The sequence below is a fragment of the Pinus tabuliformis genome, chromosome 1_2 (genome assembly GCF_031772625.1).
Source record: "Pinus tabuliformis cultivar Carrire ecotype Pingquan chromosome 1_2, CPIR1, whole genome shotgun sequence".
NCBI lineage: Eukaryota > Viridiplantae > Streptophyta > Pinopsida > Pinales > Pinaceae > Pinus > Pinus tabuliformis.
Genome location: NC_142298.1, coordinates 458,384,030 through 458,406,799, shown reverse-complemented (window position 1 = coordinate 458,406,799; position 22,770 = coordinate 458,384,030).

The window sequence follows — 22,770 nt, the reverse complement described above, 5'->3', positions numbered from 1 at the left end:
CCCAAGAGGAAAATGGTAAAAACACTAAGTTCCAGGTTTTCTCGATTGGTTCTTTCCAAAGTAAAGGAAAAAATTGGCCAGCACACCTACAAACTACAGACTCTAGGAGGGAGAGTTGAACCCCTTCCCATCAATGTTCAAGACCTTCAGTTCTAATTCTCCTATCACCCCTCATGGCTGCTCACAAACCATAAACTATAGATTATTTCTTGTATTTTAATGTTTTGCATTAATAAAGCATTTGAGATGTCACTCTGAAGTTGAGGTAGCCCGTACACTTATGGAGGAGGTATATTTATTTCTAGGTGTGCCCTTGAATAGACCCTAAGTCCTGACTAAGATAGAGGTGTTAAACCTTGTTGCAGTGGGGAACTTGATGAAATCAGTGATACCCTATATTTCAATAGTTAATCCTAGCCTCTGACTTGGTTGGAGTTTTGAATGAATCGGTTTGTCTGGTTGGATTGAAAGTGGAGGAGAAGAAAAAATTAATGAGCATACATAATGGAAATTTTTTTGGGCTAATGTTCGCCCAGTGGGCTAATTTTCCACGATTTTTCCACAAAAAAGATTCATCAATTTCCAATTTTTATAAAACATGATTTGCCCAAATTTTAGAATATAAAATTATTTTACCTTAAAAATCACCAACATTATATAGAGACTATATATAAAATCATTATAAATTTGAATAATTTTACATATATATCAGTAAACATTTTATAGTTTGCATATTAGGGATTAGTGAGATTCACCAATGTTTTTAAATGTTAAGAAAATTTTCCATCCTTAAAATTTTTCTTGGCATACATATTTCGGGAAAATAATAAGGTCTTTGAAAAACCAAAAACAACCTCTCTTGCAAGTAAAATAAGTCAGGATCCCTCATCTGTCTAGGAAAATAACTGCAATATGAATAAGTATGAATGATCACATGTGAATAAGTTCCAATTAGCATAAGAATTCAACTAATAAGGGAAAAAAGACTGATAAAGAATTCTTTTGTAGAGAGGCAATGCAACAACTCCACTGGGGTACTGTCCAAGCTCATTGGAAGGTGACGAGCCTCACCATTGGGTTATTATATGGGCCTTAATTCACATCCTAGCTTAGTCAAACCAACTATTCTCATAACTTATTGCATACTTTTGATAATATTTTGTTGATGAGATGAGTTAGAGTTGGATATTTTTCTTTGTGGTCTAATGTGCATTTAATGCAGGATTAAAGGATAAAAGCAAGGAATTTTGGCAAAGACCGAGGTAAAAAATTGAATGGGACAAGGGAGATGGATTATAGCAGGTAAATCCTCCTCATTTACTACCCCTCCATTTGAATATTCCTCCATCAGCTCAAAGTGCAAACAGCCAAACCATGAGGACTAGAAGGTAGCCGAGCAAGTGAAAGGCAAAGCACCAGTTTGTCTCGAGTTTGGGAGCAGAGCCTCCCTAATTTTAAGGAATTCATTGGAGACTTCAGACTTATATGTATAGAGGCCTAGGACCTCAGTAGGATTTGGACTTTTATTGCAAAATTCTACTCTATTTTTGAGTTGCAAGACTTGTGACATTTTTTGGATGTAATCTATTGTTTTGGTAATAAGAATGAGTTTTGTTTTGAGCGAGCACTGAGTTAACTTAGAGGGCTGAAGCTCTTGGGTTAGTGCCCAACCCTAGTAGCCAAGGATCCTCTTTATTGTACATGTATTCTAGTATAGATTCATAGCTTAATTGTTCATTTGCTTAGAAGATGCATTTCCATTACAACATTGTAGATTAGATTGGTTCTGTGGTAGTTTTCTTCCATTTGTGCCTTCTTTCAAGTAGCAGGTTAGAAAGGAGAAAAAGGATCACCACAAGGTTTTCATCAGGTGTCTCGGCCTCAATTCCTCCCTCTGGGACCATGACTTGAGGAAGGGACCCTTCAGCAACCCCATAAACACAGATTTCTAGTTCTTGTATGAGCTTTGGAGTTTGTTGTCTTTGATTCAACATTTGGTTAATGTTGCAAGATAGATTTCATTGTCATCATTTTCCATCTCCATTTATGTAATAAGGTCTCACTCATGCTTTCATTCCCTTCAACAACATTCTTCATGCATAATATAGGCAAATGATTCATCCTTTCCTAGTTTATGAAAATGTATCTTATTGCATAGTTCTAGGAAGACACACATGTTTTAAGTAGAGAAGGTACTTCAGGAGGAGACCAAGACTTCATAACCAGTAGCCACCTTCCACTTCATCCACCTTAGCCATCCCTTGTTTCACCACCACCCTCACTAGTTTTTCATCCTTTTTCAATGAAATTCCCCTAAACACATTGAGCGAATCTAGCCATCTCTTATTCTGGATATTGACTCTTGAGTGCTCCTAGATCTTCTAACACTCCATTCCACTCATCACACACCTTGCCCAATCTTCCCAACACCTCCAACACCTCAAAATTATCTCTCGGTTGTATCCTGTAGGTTTCCTGTAATCCCTATAGCATCATCTTGTAGGTTTGTTGTACATCCTGTAGGTTTTCCTGAAACACCCTGTTTTGAGGCCGAATTGATGGGAAACCTCTAGGAGGTCACAAAAGTCCTCCTAGGACCACTCCACACCATCCAACCACTTCATAAACTTGCTAGCCATCCTTGAACACCTTCCATCCACCTGTCACATCCACAAGAACAATTAGTTGGCATACTTGATTTTGCCTAAAAAGCCAAAAAAGTGAAAACAGATTTAGTTTAGTTTCTTTGCTTGCACATTAGTATGGTTTGATGTTTTTTACTTCTGCAACTTAGATAGTAGCATTTTTTTATTGTTGATTTAGCAATTCTGCTTAGCATAGCTTCTTAAATGGTTAATTAGGGTATGGTGTGGTTTAGCATTACATGTTGGCCTTTTCCATTACTGCAATAGAGTAATTCCCTTAGAGTAGATTTTCCCTTCTTCCATCAAAGAATTAAACTTCTGATGACTCTATTGAAGTCTGGCATAGAACCCCAGTGGTCTCTTGACAGCTTCATAGTGACAATAGGCAGAACCATCAATTTTACTTGTGCATGTAGCACTAGCACCTCCAAGTTTGTACGAACCCTAGGTTGATAAATAAAGTTGGTAGCCCAGGAGTTGCAACATCCTTGCTGCAATACTGGCACTCATAACTTTTTGGTGCCGTTGCTAGGGAGCTGTCTGAGTAGAGTGTGATTACTGCTTTCTTTTCTTCTATTTCTTGCCTTCAATATTCTGCCATTAGTTTATTTCCAGAAAAGTAATCTAGTTGTTTCCTTTCTTTCATTTTTCATTATCTGCTTTCTTTTCCATTCTGAAAGTAGGATTTTAATTCATCATGTAGCTTTTTCATTCTATCAGTAATTTTCATTCAATCAACAATTTCATTTCTGCAAGTAATTTCCAAGTTTTAAAAAGGAATACAAAACCAACCCAAAAATATTTCCTTTCATGCCTCATAGGAATAGGGACAACTTAGGGAATTTTTTTCCAAATACCCCCATTGCATCCAATAGCCAACCTTCTCTCGTCTTTAGTGGTTGTGAAATGGAGGAACCTTAGGTGAGCAACTTGACATATTTTAAGAACCTAGAGGGGAAGAAGAAGAAGAGGAACCCATTCCTACTGAACTAATAGCTGAAAACTGAAATGACAGAGGGAATAGAGAGAGAGTTGAGGGTGCCTTCCCCATCAGGGAAACCAATGGGGACACTAAGATGAAAAATGTAAACCCCTTTTCCCTACGTCATTTCCATGTCCTGACCACAGAGAACCCCGACACTTTCCTATTTGAGTTTGTTGTTATATGCCGAACCTATGACTATACAGATGATGAGCAAAAGTTAAAACTATTTCCATCTACCCTCAAAGATGCAACATTGTGTTGGTTCATGGGCTTACCTAGAGATAGCATCACAACTTGGGATCAGATGCAGCAGGCCTCTAACAACAAATATCGGGACCACAGTCGGTCAAAGGATACTAAAGAAGGAATTTTCAGGATGACCATAGGCCGTGATGAATCCTTAGAAGACTACGAAGAAAGATTCCTTCTCAGTTACAAAAGGGCCAGGTGCACACTTGACCCTAAGTCACTAAAGCTGGTCCTGCTTAGGAGAGTAAGAGAAAATCTTCTGGATACCTTACATTTGCTATCAGGAGGAGCTATCTACCAATTACCCTATGAGGATATCAATTCTTTCTTTAGAAACCATTCTAGGGTGGAGAGGAAAAAGGTTAGAGATAGTTAACCTATGACCAGTACATCATCTTCCAACTCATCCATCAAGGGTCAAATTGGAAACATGCTGGAATATTTCAAAAGTGAGATGTTGCAAACCCTTTCCTTGCAAATGGACACCATGAACATTAAAAGGAAGTAGGAGGAAGTAGAGAGAGACTTGGCCATATTTTTTCCTAGATGCACTAGGAGGCATCCTAGGAATGAATGTCCATTGAACTGTATTGAAATTTGCTCGGTCTTTGAAGAAAACCACTCCACACACAAGTGACCTTCTTTACTCGAACTCAAAGCGGTATATCAAGGAGCTGAAGGGGTCACTGAGTAACTTTGCTACATTAACCAGAGGAGACCTCCTGGGCCTAGACCATACCAATAAGGCATGCAAGGGTCATCCCATGCTTATTACAACCCCACCAAACCACAACTATACCTTCTTGGGGACCCCTTACTCATCCTTCTTGGTCTACACCCCCTCCTTGGTCCTATGCATCTCAGTATCATTCCCAGCCAGCCAGCTAGTCATTTCAACCTTATGCTTTGCCACAACCTCAGTGGAATACACCACTCTAGGGGTGGAGGGCCCAATACAACAATGCTCCCGTTCTATTTCCTCCACCACCTGCCAAACCACAACACCTACACTCTGCTCCACTGAAGCAACCCCATATGCCTTCCTAGCCAAATCCGAACCCGAAAAATATGTAGGCTCAGCAAGTATACATTGGAGAGACATCATATCCAGCTTATGCGGTGGAAATCTAAGATATTATCTTGAGATCTAGGAGAATTCTCCTGGATAACCAACCTCGCCCTCCACCTAGGGAGGTTGCGAAAGAAAGAGAGGAAAACAACCTTAAAGTAAATCTACCCTTTCCTAAGAGATTAGCCCAACCACTTCAGCCTACCCCAGAAGAGACTAAACTTTTGGGAGAATTGAAAAATCTGTGTAAATATCCCCCCTCTCCAAGAAATAAAAGATGTTCCCATTTACAATAAGTTGATTAAGGAGAATTCTTCAAGCATCAAGGGAGGCAAAAAATGGATGCCCCTACCATTAATGTCATTGGGCAAATCTCCGACTTAATGCTGGGGCAGGTAATATGTCCAAAATATTTGGACCTTGGAAGCGATGTAGTATATGTGCACATCAATGGCACCATCATCCCACACACCCTGATCGATCTTGGGGCTGCTATTAATGTGATGACCAAGGAAACCATGCTCAAGATCAACCTCCAATGGTAATTGAGGAAGACCACAACAATTCTGCAACTTGCAAACCATTCGACAGCAACCCCTGAGGGAATTGTAGAGGATGTGATGGTCTCCACTGACTCCTCAGAGTACCCTATAGATTTCCTAGTTCTCTATCCTAATGCTACGTTTACTGGTTATCCTCTCATCCTTGGGAGGCCATGGTTGGCCATATATGATGCTTACATTAGCTGCAAAGCTGGGAATATGACCATCAAGAATGAGCACATGTCTAAGCAGTTAGTCCTATACCCTCTAGCTCAACCTTCTCTAGAGCATGATTTACCTTTATGGGTGGAGGAGGAGGAAGAAGATAAGGTGTATTCTGCCCAACTTTATGCTTTGGAAGCAACCATGGGAGGAGGACAGCAAGATGAGGATGACTTGATTGAATACCTACTCCAAAGTCCAACTCCCAATTCATTATCTTTAGAAGAAGAAGTAAAGGAAACCAAGAAAAATCATCCAATTGACTTATGCTTGGCCGATTCCAATGCACTTCATCTCAAAACCATAGAATTCGGCCCAAAGAAAGCCTTGAAAATCAATCCACCTCTTTCTGCTCTCGAAGAGGATAAGCTATGCGACATGTTAAAGGAAAATCTAGAAGCCTTCTCTTAGAGTTACAAGGAAATGAATGGAGTACACCCCTCAATGTGTACTCACCACATATACATCAAAGAAGGTTGCATGCCAGACCGACAATCACAAAGGAGATGAATCTAGCTCTTAAAGATATAGTCAAAGAGGAATTGGAAAAACTACTAGATGCAGGATTCATTTACCCTATCTCTGATAGTGAGTGGGTCTCCCCTTTGGTGTTAGTTTCCAAGAAAAATGGTAAGTGGAGGATTTTCATCGATTACAGGGAGTTTAACAAAGCCACAAAGAAGTATCATTTTCCTCTACCCTTCATTGATCAAGTGCTAGACAGCCTAGCAGGGAAAGGGTTTTTCTCTTTCCTAGATGGATTCAGTGGGTACAACCAAATCTAGATCTGCCCAGAAGACTAGGATAAGACCAAATTCACCTATCCTTGGGGTAATTTTGCCTATAGGGTCCTTCCTTTTGGCCTATGCAATGCTCCTGCCACTTTCCAGGGAGAAATCTTGAGTATTTTCACCAAATTATTCCATGATGCGGTGAAGATTTATATGAATGATTTTACACCTTATGGATGTGATTTTCAAGAAGCCCTGTCTAACCTATGCAAAGTACTGCACAAGTGCATAGAAATGAACATGTCTCTCAGTCCTAAGAAATGTGAATTCTTAATGACTGTAGGCACCATGCTAGGTCATTCGATATCTCAACAAGGACTGCAGGTGTACCCAAACAAGATAGCCATCATCGAAAGGGTCCCACCTCCTCAAAATCAGATAGATGTCAAAAGTTTCCTAGGGTTAGCTAGATACTACCAATGGTTCATAAAAGACGTCAACAAGTTGGCCTCTCCTTTATTTGCCTTGTTGGCCAAATATTTTGACTTTATCTGGTCAAAAATCTGTCAAGAGGCCTTAGACATCCTAAAGGATAAATTAACCACTACACCAATTCCTCGAGGCCCAAACTAGACCCTCCCCTTTCATATTCATGCAAATGCCTCACACAAAACCATAGGAGCATCCCTAGTTCAAATAGATGAAAAACTGCCTTATGTTATCTATTCTATTAGTAAGAACTTATTGAAGGATGAACTAATTATATAGTGACCGAAAAGGAACTCCTGGTTGTTGTGCACTTGTTAAACAAATTCAGGCATTACATTACAGGCTATCAAAAATTAGCACATATTGACCATGCTACAATCAAATATTTAATGAACAAACCAGATGTGAATGCTTGAATTATAAGATGGTTACTTTTATTACAGTAGTTTGAGCTAACCATTGTTGATAAGCCTGGTAAGGAAAATGTGGTTGTAGACATTTTATCTAGGGTAAATTTTCCTGTAGGTGAAGAAGGAATGGTGGATGACCAGTTATCGGATGAGCACTTGTTTGCTATTACAATTCTCTATCCATGGCTTTTTGATATAGAAAACTATTTGGTATCAACACAATTCCCACCAAACTTGTCCTCTAAAGAAAAGAGCAAGATAGACAAGAAAAGAGCCCCCTTCACTTGGATTGGGGGCAATTTTTTCGAACTTGGCCTAGATCAAATCTTGAGAAGGTGTGTCAGGGAAGAGGAAGTCTTTGACATCCTTCTGACCTGTCATGATGGGCCTTGTGGAGGTCACTTTGCAGCAAAGAGGACAACATTCAAAGTGTTACAAGCAGGCTATTATTGGCCCATTCTTCATCAGGATGTGAAAAATTACACTAGTCAGTGTGATCGATGCTAGAGGATGGGAAGGCCTACTCCAAGAGATGAAATGCCTCTACAGCCTCAAGTGAATTTCGAGCCATTTCACAAGTGGGGCATGGACTTCATTGGGCCTATTGACCCTACTTCAAAGAAAAAAAAGTACGTTATTGTGCGCACTTATTATTTGACTAAGTGGTCTAAAACCAAGGCAATTAAGGTAGAAACAGAAGAGAAGGTGGCTGAGTTCCTAAGGGAGAATGTATTCTACAAATTTGGGTACCCTAGAGAGTTGGTCATAGACCAAAGTAGCTAGTTTACCTCCAACATGATTGAAGACCTCCTCAGCCATCACAAGATCAAGCATAAGACCTCCACTCTCTATCATCCACAATCTAATGGGAAAGTGGAGGTGACCAGCAGAGCACTAGAGGGCAGCTTAACCAAGGTGGTGAGCAACAGTAGGAAGGATTGGGTAGAAAGACTAGTTGAGGCCACCTGGGCCTATAATACCACATGGAAGACCACCACTGGAGTCACATCCTATGAGCTAGTCCATGGGAAAAATGCCTTGATCTCCATTTAATTTGAATACAACACATTAAGGATGGCAGCCCAACAGAAAGAGAGATTGTTCCAATTGAATGGCTTGGATGAATTTAGAATGTAGGCCCTCCTACATACAAAGGTAGTTCAACTTCAGAGAAAGATCTGGCATGATAAAAATATTAAGGAGAAGAAATTTCAGGAAGGTGATTGGGCATTGTTATATGATTCTAGGAATAAAGACTTCAAGGGAAAGTTAAGGACAAGATGGCTCAGACCTTATGTCGTGGAAAGATGCCATGATAATGTTTTAGTGGAAATAAGAACCATAGATGAAGAAGCCATTCCTTTTCCTGTTAATGGACACCGATTGAAAATTTACAAGAGACCTTTATCAAAACAAGAGTTCATTGATGATATCAATAAAACATTGATGATGGTGGAGCAAGTTCCAGAACCTCTCTCATCAAATCACTGAGAAAAAATAAAAAAGAATAACGACTCAGGTGAAAACCTCCATGAGGCACGTGAGTCCCATATTTGGGTTGAAAACCTCTTGAGGTGGCCCAGTGATGAAAAAAAAAGAGAAAAAGGGACAAAAGGAAAAAGAGAATAAGAATATCCCTAGGTGAAAACCTCTCTGAGGCAGCCTAGTTGTTTTTCATATATATATATATATATATATATATATATATATATATATATATATATATATTATCATGAAATTTCCATTTGCAGATGGGCGAGAAGGACAGTCAAGGAGAAAAAGAGGATCCCAAGGAGACCCCTGCCTCTCACATATTAATTTTATTCACTCCTTACCACACATCCCTCCATAATTTTTGTTAGTTTTCCACTCCATTTCTTCGATTTATCCAAAGACTGTGTTTTCTACAGGATCCCCTATATTCCTACAGGATCCCCTGAAAAACCTACAAGATGATCTTGTAGGAATTACAATGACCCATAAGTCATACAAGAAGAAATCCAAAGGCATATGATGGACTTGTTAGGTCCATAAAATTCACCCTATTAATGATATAGAACCTCACCTCATCCACCATCATCATCCCTACACTCACCATTCAAAAAAAAAGGATCAGTTTCAACAGTTTCTTCTAGTCTTCAAAAAAATAAAATAAAGAGGAAACAGAGAGGAGTAAAGAGCATTACCTGAGTATCCTTTGCTCTCCACTCTTCCACTCCTTATTTCCATCCATGTCACCATCCTCACAGCCCTAGCAATCAAAATGGTTAAATAATTATGAGGGAGAAGCAACTACAAGACATACTATAGGAAATCTTGTAGCAACCTATCCCACAGAATCCCAATCACACCAACAAAAAGTCTTCACTGGGATGATCCTGGAGCTCCAAAGTAGCAGCATCAAATCTTCAACCATAGATACCTGCAAAAACAAAGAACCTTTAGTAGACAGCAATAGGAGGAAGAAGAATTGCATGCAAAAAATATACATAGCAACACCTCTGGTCTTCGACAACTGCAGCATAGCATTGAAACCATAGGTAAGTATGTCGCTCACTCTCTCATATGCATCATGTAGTAAAAAATTGTAAGGGTTACGAGATAGTTGGTTTAAGTGAAAAGGGGGCTAGTTAACTTGGCCACCTTCATTCAGTCAGCACATGCAGAACCAGGTGTCCTCTCACACATGGTTGCATTCAACTCAAAGACAGAGAAGGAGTAGAACAAGAAGTGGTTAAACTACAGATCTACGAGGTGGGAGTTGATTACGAGGAGTGGGAAATGATGAGGTGGTAGTGGGGACCAATGATCCAAAAACGACAACGTACCTTTGCTACCAACACACCACCTCACCTCAAATCACCATAAGAGGAAATAAAACATCATTCCCATGCATTCATGCATTTCAATTCCTTGAAACTCCCTCACTCAAGTCGCTCTCATAACCCAGGCCACCCACTGGAAGCAAAGATCCATCGTTCACTACACAGGAATTCCTATAGGAGCAGGCACAAGAATTCCTTCAGGATACACAGAGACTGTCTACAGGATTGGCAGAAAAGAGTTCAGAAGGGATATCATGGGAATTAGCCATGGAAACTAGTCTAAAGAGGTAGGCTCTAAAACTACATCCCCCTTTGCAAGTAGATGAACCAAGGATACTCTAAATTTGAGTGAATTTAGCAACTTTGTGAAGGGAATCAAATACACAGTCAACTCTATTTTGTTCCTGCATTTGGAAAAGTGTGTCAACCCTCTCATTTTCTCCTCAAACTTCACCAGCAAGATGAAAAGAGGGTTTAATAAGAGAGAGCCCACAAACACTGTGAGAATCCAACAACACCCCCAAGTGCTTGAAATCTTTACAAGACATAACTGGATGGTGTTTTTCAAAAAATTCAAAGGGTATGATGATGAGGTGGCTCAAGAATTTTCTCTCTCCCTCACTCCACACAATAGAATCCATGCCACTGTTGTAATAAGGGGACTCACTATAGATCTCACCACATAGCTCATTAGCAGGGTCACCACACTTCCCTTAGGAATCCCATGGAGAAAATAAGACAAAGGATACAACCAAGTGGCAAAAATAAAATTCTTTTTAGAAGGTGAAGAACCCACTTAGGACAAAAATGGAGTAAGGAGGGAAAGTCTACCACACCCATGGAGTGATGTAGGCTACCAACTCATCAAATACATATCATGTGAGGGTAGATATAGTGTTGTCTATGGTTATCATTTCAGGATCCTTGAAGAATTAATATTTGGAGTAGAAACACCCCCTCACCAGAGGCTCAGCATACCATATTTCTTGCTTCAATCACTCATAGACTCAAGCATCAAAGTGAAGGAGGGGAATTCCCAACAATTGGCTCGCCAGGGTTGATTAGGATCCTCACTGAAGATGCCTTCCAAAACCTCAGAACCCCTATAACATGTTCATTTTTTAGAGACATGCCAACAGAAGATGACATCAAAGCTCTCACTTATGATGTTATTCTTACTGTTAATGAAGAGGAAGTAAAACAGGAAGAGGAGGATACAGAGCAAGATGAGGATGAGATGGATGAAGAAGGTGCTGACATATAGGAACATGATGAAGATGAAGAAGAAGAGGGAGAAGAGAAGGAGGATGATGAAGGAGAGGGAGAAGAGAAGGAGGACGATGAAGAAATAGAGGAGGAAAAATTAGGAAACTGATAGAGATGATGAAGATCTACAAGCAGAAGAAGATATGAAAAATAGAGAGGAAGAATGCAATAGAACAGAGGGGACAAAACACAAGGAGGAGCCACCTAGGGTGTCTCCAAAGGCCACTGAGACAAAGGCAGCAACTGCCCTCACTGCTCTCAGCACCCCAATCAAGAAAAAAGGAAAAAGGCAGAGGCAGACCCCACTATATTTTAGGACAAGAAAGAGTGCAAGAATAAGACAAGGATAGCCACAAACATCAACAAAAATTCCTATTGATATTGAATATTTCCCTACCCAAAAAGACAAAATGCCTTCCCCTAAGTCCCCTATCACCTATGTAAGGAGGCCTACTACTAGATCAACTTCCTAAAAGCGTAAGGCAATCCTACAGGATCCACAGCAAAATCTAAAGGAAGCAAAAACAGTCCTACATGATACTCTGCTAAATCTACAAGAGGCACATAAATTGGAAAGGAAGGTAGGGGAGCAGCAACAAGCTAATGAGGAGGACCCAAAGACAAAATAACCGAGCCCCCAACCTAACTTGGGCTCCTATTACCTATTTATTGGAGGAGGCATGGTCATACGTCAAAATTTTTCCATCCCACTGTTCATTGAGCTTGAGAAGGAGAGGGCCAGAACTCACCAATGGATGCAGACCACCAAATCAAAGGGGGTGGAAGACATTGGGCACATGGAAGAGAAACTCAAAGAAATGGGCAGAGAGCTAAGTGGGATTAAGGGACAGTTAAGCTATAATGAGAAATCAACTAGAGACATAAAATGCATGGCTGAGGGGACACATGCAGGAAAGAAAGAACCAACTAGCATGTATGGCCAACCTCTCCTTGGATGCAATCTAGTGTAGGATGCTAGCCAAACCCTATTCTCTCTACCTCAAAGAATAATGGCTACAGTTTTAGATTAAGACACTAGCACATAGGGGAACCAGGCTATTTCAGGACTATCCCTCCATTCGAATATTCCTCCATCAGCTCGAAGTGCAAATAGCCAAATCATGAGGAATAGAAGGCAGTCGAACAAGTGAAAGACAAAGCACCAGTTTTTCTCGAGTTTGGGAGCAGGGCCTCCCTAATTTTAAGGAATTCGTTGGAGACTTTAGATGTATAAGTAGATAGGCCTAGGACCTCAGTAGGATTTAGATTTGTATTGTAAAACTCTACTCTATTTTTGAGTTGCAAGACTTGTGACAATTTTTTGATGTAATCTATTGTTTTGGTAATAAGAATGAGTTTTTCTTTGAACCACCACTGAGCTAACTCATAGGGATGAAGCTCTTGGGTTAGGTCCCAACCCTAGTAGCCGGGATACTATTTATTGAACATGTATGCTAGTATAGATTCATAGCTTAATTGTTCATTTGCTTAGAAGATGCATTTCCATTACAACAATGTAGATTAGATTGGTTGTGTGGTAGTTCACTTCCATTTGTGCCTTCTTTCAAGTAGCAGGTTATCAAGGAGAAAAAGGGATCATCACAAGGTTTTCAACAGGTGTCTCATACTCACTTCCCCCCTCTAGGACCATGACTTGAGGAAGCAACCCTTCAACAATTCCAAAAACACAGATTTCTAGTTCTTGTATGAGCTTTGGAGTTTGTTTTCTTTGATTTAGTATTTGGTTAATGTTGCAAGGTAGATTTCACTGTCATCTTTTTCCATCTCCGTTTTTGCAATAATATGTCACTCATGCTCTCATTCCCTTCAACAACTTTCTTCATGCATAATATAGGCAATTGATTCATGCTTTCCTAGTTTACGAAAATGTATCTTTTTGCATAGTTCTAGGAAGACACACATGTTTTAAGTAGAGAAGGTACTTCCGGAGGAGACAAAGACTTCATAACCAGCAGCCACCTTCCACTTCATCCAACTTAGCCATCCCTTGTTTCACCACCACCCTCACTAGTTTTTCATCATTTTTCATTGAAATTCCCCTAAACAAATGGAGCGAATCTAGCCATCTCTTATATTGGATATTGACTCCTGAGTGCTCCTAGATCTTCTAACACCATTCCACCCATCACACACATTTCCCAAGCTTCCCAACACCTCCAACACCTCACAATTAGCTCTCGGTTGTATCTTGTAGGTTTCTTGTAATTCCTACAGGATCATCCTATATGTTTCTAGTACATCCTGTAGGTTTTCCTGAAACAACCTGTTTTGACACTGAATTGATGGGAAACCTCTAGGAAGTCACAAAAATCCTCCTAGGACCACTCTACACCATCTAACCACTTCATAAACCTTCTAGCCATCCTCAAACACCTTCCATCCACCTGTCACATCCACATGAACAAATAGTTGGCATACTTGATTTTTCCTAAAAAACCAATAAAGTGAAAATAGATTTAGTTTAGTTTCTTTGCTTGCACATTAGTATGGTTTGATGTTTTTTACTTTTGCAACTTAGATAGTAGCATTTGTTTATTTTTGATTTATAAATTCTACTTAGCATATTTTCTTAAATGGTTAATTAGGGTATGGTGTGGTTTAGCATTACATGTTGGCCTTTTCCATTACTGCAATAGAGTAATTCCCTTAGAGTAGATTTTCCCTTCTTCCATCAAAGAATCAAGCCTCTTCTAACTCTATAGAATTCTGGTTTGGAACCCCAGTGGTCTCTTGCAAGCTGAATAGTGAAAACAGGCAGAACCATCACTTTTACTTTTGCATACAGCACTGTCAGCTCCAAGTTTGTACTAACCCCAAGTTGATAAGTAAAGCTGGTAGCCTAGGAGTTGCAACATCCTTGTTGCAATACTGGTGCTCATCACTTTTTGGCAACATCGCTGGGGAGGTGTCTGAGTAGAATGTGATTACTGCTTTATTTTCTTTTATTTCTTATCTTGAATATTCTTCCATTAGTTTATTTTTGCAAAAGTAATCTAGTTGTTTCCTTTCTTTCATTTTTCATTATCTTCTTTCCTTTCCATTATCTAAGTAGGATTTCAATTCAGCAAGTATCTTTTTGATTCCGTCAGTGATTTTCATTCAATCATCAATTTCATTTCTACAAGTACTTTACAAGTTTTAAAAAAGAATACAAAACCAACCCAAAAATATTTCCTTTCATGCATCATAGGAATAGGGACAAAATAGGGAAATTTTTTCCAAATACCCCCACTACATCCAACAACCAACCTTCTCTCTTATTTGGTGGCTATGAAATGGAGGAACCCTTAGGTGAGCAACCTGACATGTTTGAAGAACCTATAGGGGAAGAAGAAGAAAAGGAACCCATTCCTACTAAACCAATGGCTGAAAACCTAAATGACATAGGGAATAGAGAGAGAATTGAGGGTGCCTTACCAATCAGGGAAACCAATGGGGACAATAAGATGAAAAATATAAGCCCCTCTACCCTACCTCATTTCCATGGCTTGACCACAGAGGACCCCGACAGTTTCCTATTTGAGTTTTTTGTTATATGTTGAACCCATGACTATACAGATGATGAGCAAAAGTTAAAACTATTTCCATTTCCATCTACCCTCAAGGATGTGGCATTGCGTTGGTTTATGGGCTTACCTGGAGATAGCATCACAACTTAGGCTCAAATGCAGCAGGCCTTTAACAACAAATATCAAGACTACTGTCGATCAAAGGACACTAAAGAAGAAATTTTCAGGATGACCATAGGCCATGGCGAATCCTTAGAAGATTATGAAGAAATATTCCAACTCAGCTACAAAAGGGCCAGGTGCACACTTGACCCTAAATCACTAAAGTTGGTCCTGCTTAGGAGAGTAAGAGAAGATATTTTGGATACCTTACATTTTTTAGTAGGAGGAGATATCTACCAATTACCCTATGAGGATGTCAAGATTGTCTTTAGAAACCATTCTAGGGCGGCGAGGAAAAAGGGTAGGGGTAGTCAACCTATGACCAGTACATCATCTTCCAACTCATCCATCAAGGGTGAAATTGGAAACATGGTCGAAGATTTCAAAAGTGTGAGGTTGCAAAACCTTGCCTTTCAAATGGATACCATGTGTTATCACTTAGGTTGTCCCTTAGCTCCTTGAGGGATATGGCCGAGGTAACCACAAGCCATTCTTTGGACTGCAAGTGCTACCCCACCAACAGTCAGAGAGGGCTCTCTATTAAGGATTTAGCTTTGTTGATGATCATTAAGGCTAGTTATTGGGTACTAGGGGTTTTGTTTGGTTTTGGTGGGATGGATGATGCTTTCAAGTAAAGAGGCAGGATAGCATGAAAGTTCTAGAACCATTGGGCGTGGAGTCAAGGAGTAGGACTGTTGGTGCGTTTTCTTGGTCACAAGAGGGAATATGGAGCAAGCTAGCTACACATGAAACAATCTTTCAAGCTAAAGGATGGAGTGAAGGCCAGGAATGAGAGGCAGTTAAGAATCTCTCATTCAGCTTAGCAGAAGGAAGGTGAATGAGATCTATCTAGGAGCAGTGAAGAATCCCTAGATAATGGTCAAACATGAGTGAATTAGGGGAAATATGAGCCACAGGGAATTCATATTCATTTCTAATTCAGATGAAAACATATAGAAACAACAGAAATTGAGCATAGAGGGCAATTAAACCAATTCTAAACTATTCATTCTTTCTGCTATTTTGGATGATACATGAATGAAGAACAAAGGTAAGAAACACTTATTGAATCATGTTGCAGCACAAGAATTCCACATTCAATTCTTCAGAACATTCATACACAACACACAGTCATTCCTCCAAGCTTTCAACAGTCGTTGATTGAGTAAAACATCAGGTATACAGAGTGAGTCTCTCTTAGAGCTATACAAGCAAACCAACCCCTTTAATAGTGAATTAGGGTGGTTTTTTATAAGTAAAATATCTATAAAGATTAGATCTCAGACAAACTTGTTGTAATAAGTGTCTTTAACCTAATACATGTCTGAAATAAATGCGGGAAAATATCCTCGAGCTGCGCTGGGTGCAGCTGTAACAAAATGAGTTTAATGTGTTGTCTTTATGGCTCTGTGTTGATCACTTAGCCATAACTGTGCTTTGGGTTTTGATCCATGCTCTTGATTGTTTCTGAGGAGCATTAGCTGTGATGGGAGAGCCTTGATTGGCCTTTACTGCTTTCTTTGACTTTGTTGGAGGTCATTCAATGTTCACCTGCATTGGGCATAAAGGTTTTCCTTTAAAATATTCGACTAATACTCTTTGTCGCTTCCTGGATATGCTTTGGCACTGAATGTGTGCCTTTCTCACTCCTGATACTCTTTAACTTGTTGCATTGATCTTCATGGCTATTGTTCGGCCCTCTGTTTGCTTTTAAAACCGTGTTTGCCCCTTTCTGAATGTTGCGTGAAGAAATTCATGTCATTCGGTGCCTTTCGGGCCTACTGGAGACGAGCTACGAAAGGGATTTCCATTTTGACCTATTTCTCGTAGCCATGCGCGATTAAGGCGCTAATCGCGCATGAAAAACTGCCTCAGATTTTGATTCCGGGCTTCCTAGGCTGCGATTTGCGCCTTTCGCACCTTTTGACGGTGATGTCAGCATGACATCATGCGGTGGGATCCAGTATGGCACGTGATGTGGTAGGGTGACTTCAGTAGTACAACGGGTGACGTGGCGGTATGGTGGAGGAGGTTACGTGGCAGTGACATGGCAAGGACACGGCGGCAGGAGGGCAACGCGGCATGGTGACGTCAGCATGTCGTGGTGCTGATGCAGGAGGGGGGAAGGCGGTATTCGGTTTTGGGCGCACCGCTTTTGTGCGCAGGCGGTATAGGAGGGGGGAGCTCCACCACAGCTGAGAGGGTGACGCGTGGCGGGAGTACGACGGGAAAACTGCCCATCTCCCGGGCGTTAACACTCGGCACATCGGGGCACAAAAAGTCCCACCCACCGTAGATCTTGGGCGCGCCAGATCTGACGGTCGGCGGCCTGAGCAAGGCGGCAGACGGTTAGGGACGGGCTCGCGCATATTTAATTATGTGTTTTTATATGGCGCGGGGGGTTTTAAACATTAGAAATGTGGGTTTTTGGTTTTTTGCAAGCGGGGGGAAATATATTTATGTGCGTGACCTTAGGATAAGGGCGGGGAATGGGTATTGTAGGGTTGGGACTTAGGGGGAAATTGTTGTTAGGGTGACTAGGTGTCAGACTAACTCCTGGTTAGGACATGGAAGGCTAATGCTAAGCCCCAAATGGACTTATCATTTCCCAAGCTGATAAAATAGGGCTATAGTGCGTGGGGATGGGAATATGTGTATAGGGGAGTTTTTTAACATAGTTTTAATAGGAGAAGGGGAGATAGATAGGGAGATACATAGTAAAATTAGTAGTTAATATGACAAGTGATAAGAAAGCGCTAAGTATGTGAATATTAGGCTAATAAGGGGGGAAAATGATCCATAGAGGAAGTATGAACATGCCTTGAGCAAAGAAGGTCTTTACCAAGGCAAATGATATGGAAAATGATGAAACTAAGAGGTATCAAGCAGATCTTGACCCTTTCAGGGAAGTTAGTGAGTGATTTGGGAAATGAGAAGAAGGGGGAGTTAGACATGCCTCCAGAATTCTGCCATCACAACACCCCTTTGGTACCTTTGCCACTGATGAGATGAGCTTTCTTTGTCAAGGCCAAAACTAAAGACAATCTGGCTTCTGCAACCCCAGGCTACCTACCCAGCTTAATACTCCTAGCATTTTTTGTTACTTCAGGAAGGGTGCACTTAGACTTGCAAACCCTTATTGCTTTTTTCTTTTAATTGCCCTCCTATCTAAATCTACACGTATTTCTTCCAAGGGCCCAGATTAAGCAGTTGGGCTCCTTTGTTTCTCTACCTATCTACAAATCTGCCAAGATTAAACTGTTTGGATAGATATTCATTCTCAATATTCTAAAACAAGAAATTGAAACCTAGGGAAGCCAAGATTAAGCTGTTTGGCCTTCCCTTGACAGAAAATTGTTCAAAAGGAATAACTTATGAAAATTGGAATACAGCAGTGGCATTTAGACTGGCACACTTTCATGGCCTCTTCTTTGGCCTCTTTAAGGAAATACGGAGCATTGCAGCATGCAAAGTATGACATATTTGGCATGTAAAAATGTCAATCATGAAATATGAAAACCTGTTGCAACAGGAGGCTAACACCATGTACATTAAAGGAAGTAGGAGGAAGAAAAGAGAGCCTTGGCCATATTTTGTCCTAGATGCGCCAAGAGGCATCCTAGGAACAAATGTCCATTGAACTGTATTGAAATTTGCTCGGTTTGTGAAGAAAACCATTGCGCAGACAAGTGCCCTTCTTTACCTGAACTCAAAGTGGTATATCAAGGAGCTGAAGGGGTCACTAAGCAACTTTGCTACATTAACCAAAGGAGACCTCATGGGCCTAGACCATACCAGTAGGGCATGCAAGGGTCATCCCATGCATATTACAACCCCAACCAAAACACAACTATACCTTCTTGGGGACCTCCTACAAATCCTTCTTGCTCTACACCCCCTCCCTGGTCCTATGCATCTCAGTATCATTCCTAGCCAGACATCTAGTCATTTCAACCTTACGCTCTACCACAACCACAGTGGAATACACCACTCCAGTGGTGGATGCCAAAATCCATGATAGGCTTACGGGTGCTACCTCATGACCCTTATGACCCAGTGACTCCTAAGACCCATCCTCATCTGTGACTTCATGACCCACTCCCATCCATGACCATGTGACCTTTGCAACCCATGACATGTGTGACCTAGCTGTGGCTACTAACCTACTAGTCACCAAGTCACATGCTCACCTTTGCAACCTACACGACCCCTTGATCCCTACAACCTTGTGACCTGCCAAGGAAAACTCTTCCCGAGATATGGAAACTATAATTTTTTCTTTCTATTAGGAGATATTATTCATGCATTCTCTCCCATCATGGCATTTCTTGTTTGACATGCCAGGTGACATTGATCTTGAGTGAATCTTAATCTCCTCCTTTGATAACGAGATGGCACCTCCAATAGTGAAATCTACCTGTAGGAGTGCCAAAATGGTGTGTAGGAGATTTACCAAGCCCTGCTACCCCCCATCTATGGGGATACCACATGTAATATCAAGAAGAGAACTAAGTTCTCCTTGTTTGATGTTTACACAAAATTCTCTAAAAAGGAGATCCCAGAGTACCAATAGGATTTCCAAGTATACATAAATGTTTAGAGGTCGAAAATCCACAAGGTGGCGTCACATCCCCCAGTTTTTCCATGCATTGAGACCATTGAGTGGATCATACAGAATATAGACATGGATCAATGGATGGTAAGAGATCACTTAGGTGCACCATTCGCAATTATCTCCTCTACAGACATTGCTACATATTACAGTTTACATGAAAATGAGGAGGCATTTAACACCCGGTGGCTCTCAAATTTTGTAATTTTGACCAAGGATATTCTGAGAGAATGGTGGAAAGACGCGTCCAATTTTCTATTCAAAAGTGATAAAATATATATAATGGATGGAATAAAGAAGGTTTATCAGTTGATCGCTGCTATAATGAACCAGTTGTACGATAACCTCAACACAGATGTTTTCCTCGGGACATGGGTGCCTATCATGTACGTTGTCACCACTAGGGGTATGGATTTCAACTGGGCCATCATCCTAGATTCAGCGCTAAGAACAAATATAGTTGTAGCTAAGGATCTTGAGTCAGACCAGCCATTAGAATTCTATATGGCCTCATTCCTCTTGGATGTGGTCTATGTAAAGTGCAAGTTTAACCACTAAAGCTACAACTAGACCATAGCTACAGCAGAGCCAGTGCATCAACATTACAAGATCTTTTGAAACCTGTCAAAGCCTCGGAAATTATTGCTTCAAAATGGGGGAAAATCACCTGGTCCGGACCTTGTTTGGCAGCTCCTTTTCTGTTTGGAGTAGTGGCTCCAACTAGGGATAATGGGACCAATTTCCCAATCTATTTAATGATTGTGCTAATGGGGTGATCTGTGATGTTTTGAAGTAATGTTTGAGTTAGAAGTAATCTAATCTAAACTAACAATCACATTAATTTTATCCTAATTTAAACACTATCTAATTATAATGATACCCAGGATTAAATTAATGTATGTGATCTACAATAATGTCTGAAAGAAATTGATAATAAAGATCATTCAATTGCAATGAGAAATGAATTCAATTTAACAATAATCGTTTTGTATAAAAAGTTAGCCAAAACGATTGTGAAAGATATATTACATAAGGAATTATTCATGTATTTAACATAAAATATATATCATCATCATACAGAAGTGCAATAATGGCAATCAAGATTCAGACTTTCACACATAAACACTTCGAAAAAAAATCATTGCTTAATACATAAGTAAAACGGATTACACAATAAAAGTACCTTTTATAATACGTCCTAGTCATGTGCTTCAGCAATATTGGTCTATATTCAATCCATTCAATACCATCTAAGAGTATAGAAGTACAATTTCAATAGAAGATGCTAATCAGATAAAAATAAATCATGTTCCATTAATTTCACTAGAACTTCCTCAAAGAGACAAGTGTGCATGTTTTGAACACTGTTTCTAATAAAATTTCTAGACCCCTCTCTGAATGCATGAGGGATTTAAATAATTAAACTATAAAACTAAGAATAGATTAATACAATAATAGCTGAGGAGGTTTAAACGACCTGCCTCAAATTATGCAAAAATAAACTCAAAATAGAAATAAAAATGGTGACTAGTTATCCTACATTTGATCCTTCAGATCGCAAATGTCCATCATGGGCTTGAGATGTGTTGGTTGGATGACTTTAGCTTTCAACTGTCCAGCGAATACGACATTAGTCAGCATAAGGCATTAGGTAGCATTGGCGTCATCCATTGGCTATGAGTTTTTACGAAATGTTGCCAATATGCTTCCCAGTTTAACCTAGTTGTTTGCCTTATTACTACTATTTTTTCTTTTGTTGCTTGTTTCCACTATAGTTCAAGTTGTTTCGCATAAAGAAGTAAACCTTGAATGGATTCTGCCACAAGGTTGAAACTATGTAAATTTTCATTAACATTTTCTATGATAGTGTTCATTGCTGCTGTCGCATCTGTTGTTGCCTTTTCTGCTTCTTTTAGCCAAGAATCCCACCTTGCAAATACGATTTCTTTATGTGACTCTTGTAGTTTAGGTAAGTTGGATTTCCTCCCATCTTCTGTATTCTACTAGTTGATGAAATCAAAGACATTTTTAAATATCTCATCATATTGAAGTCTCATTTCCACGACTTGACTTGTCAATTTTTCACTTGTTTCGCAATAAGAGTTCCATTGCGAAATCTTCTGGCACAATAATTCTTTCTGATGCATCAGTTGGGAGTTAAGACTAAGTGCTTTGGTAAGGAACTGATCAATTTTTGGATCATCTTTGTGTAGATCAGTTATTTCCTGTATTTGTTCTTCCTTCTCGGATAATCTGGTTCGATCTTCTATTTGCATCAGCTTGAATTCCCATTATAGCACAGCGTACTATATCTCTACCTGCTGGTCAAATTTTTCTTGTTGTAATTGTTGTTCAAGCGACATAATTTTATCTTATTTTTCTCTAAGAATTTTTTTTACTTCTGTTGCTTTTTCCATTGCCACTGTAGCATAGGCACCTGCAAACTATGAGAGTCTAGTAAGATTGGCGAATGTGTCAATGACTGAGTCTTTCCAGAGAACATACATTAGTTCATTTTCAGGGGTAGTAGCAATTGTAGAGTCCAGCTTCCTTTTTTTTATTTGTCTTTTCACCATGGCCTTATGTTGTGGGCTATAAAACACATCTTGAGGGGGAATCCCTTCTATTAACAAAACAATTTCAGAGGTGGGGTTAATAGGGATGTGTTCTACCTCTTGAGTATTTACAGTCTCTTCTCTTGTAATTTCTTGAGTTGTTTTCTGTTGTGGAGTTTGCAACTCTGGGGTTTGTTATTTTGTGTTGAGCCTTTTATTAAAATTGTCCCATTCTTCCTCTAAATAAATTACCAGGGGTTTTATTGGATGTGTGGAGGTGGCATGGATCTCAGTTTGCTTGCTGACTAAATTTTCTTCAGCGATCTTTTGTGTAGATTGGGTTGTATCCTTTACCAACTCCATGCTTCTGCTTTTCCCATTTTGTGATGAATTCTTTTATTCCTTGGCAGATTTCTCTTGGGATTCTGCTCCAGAATCAGTTTTATAATTTTCTTTGGAGTCACCTTCTATACTTACA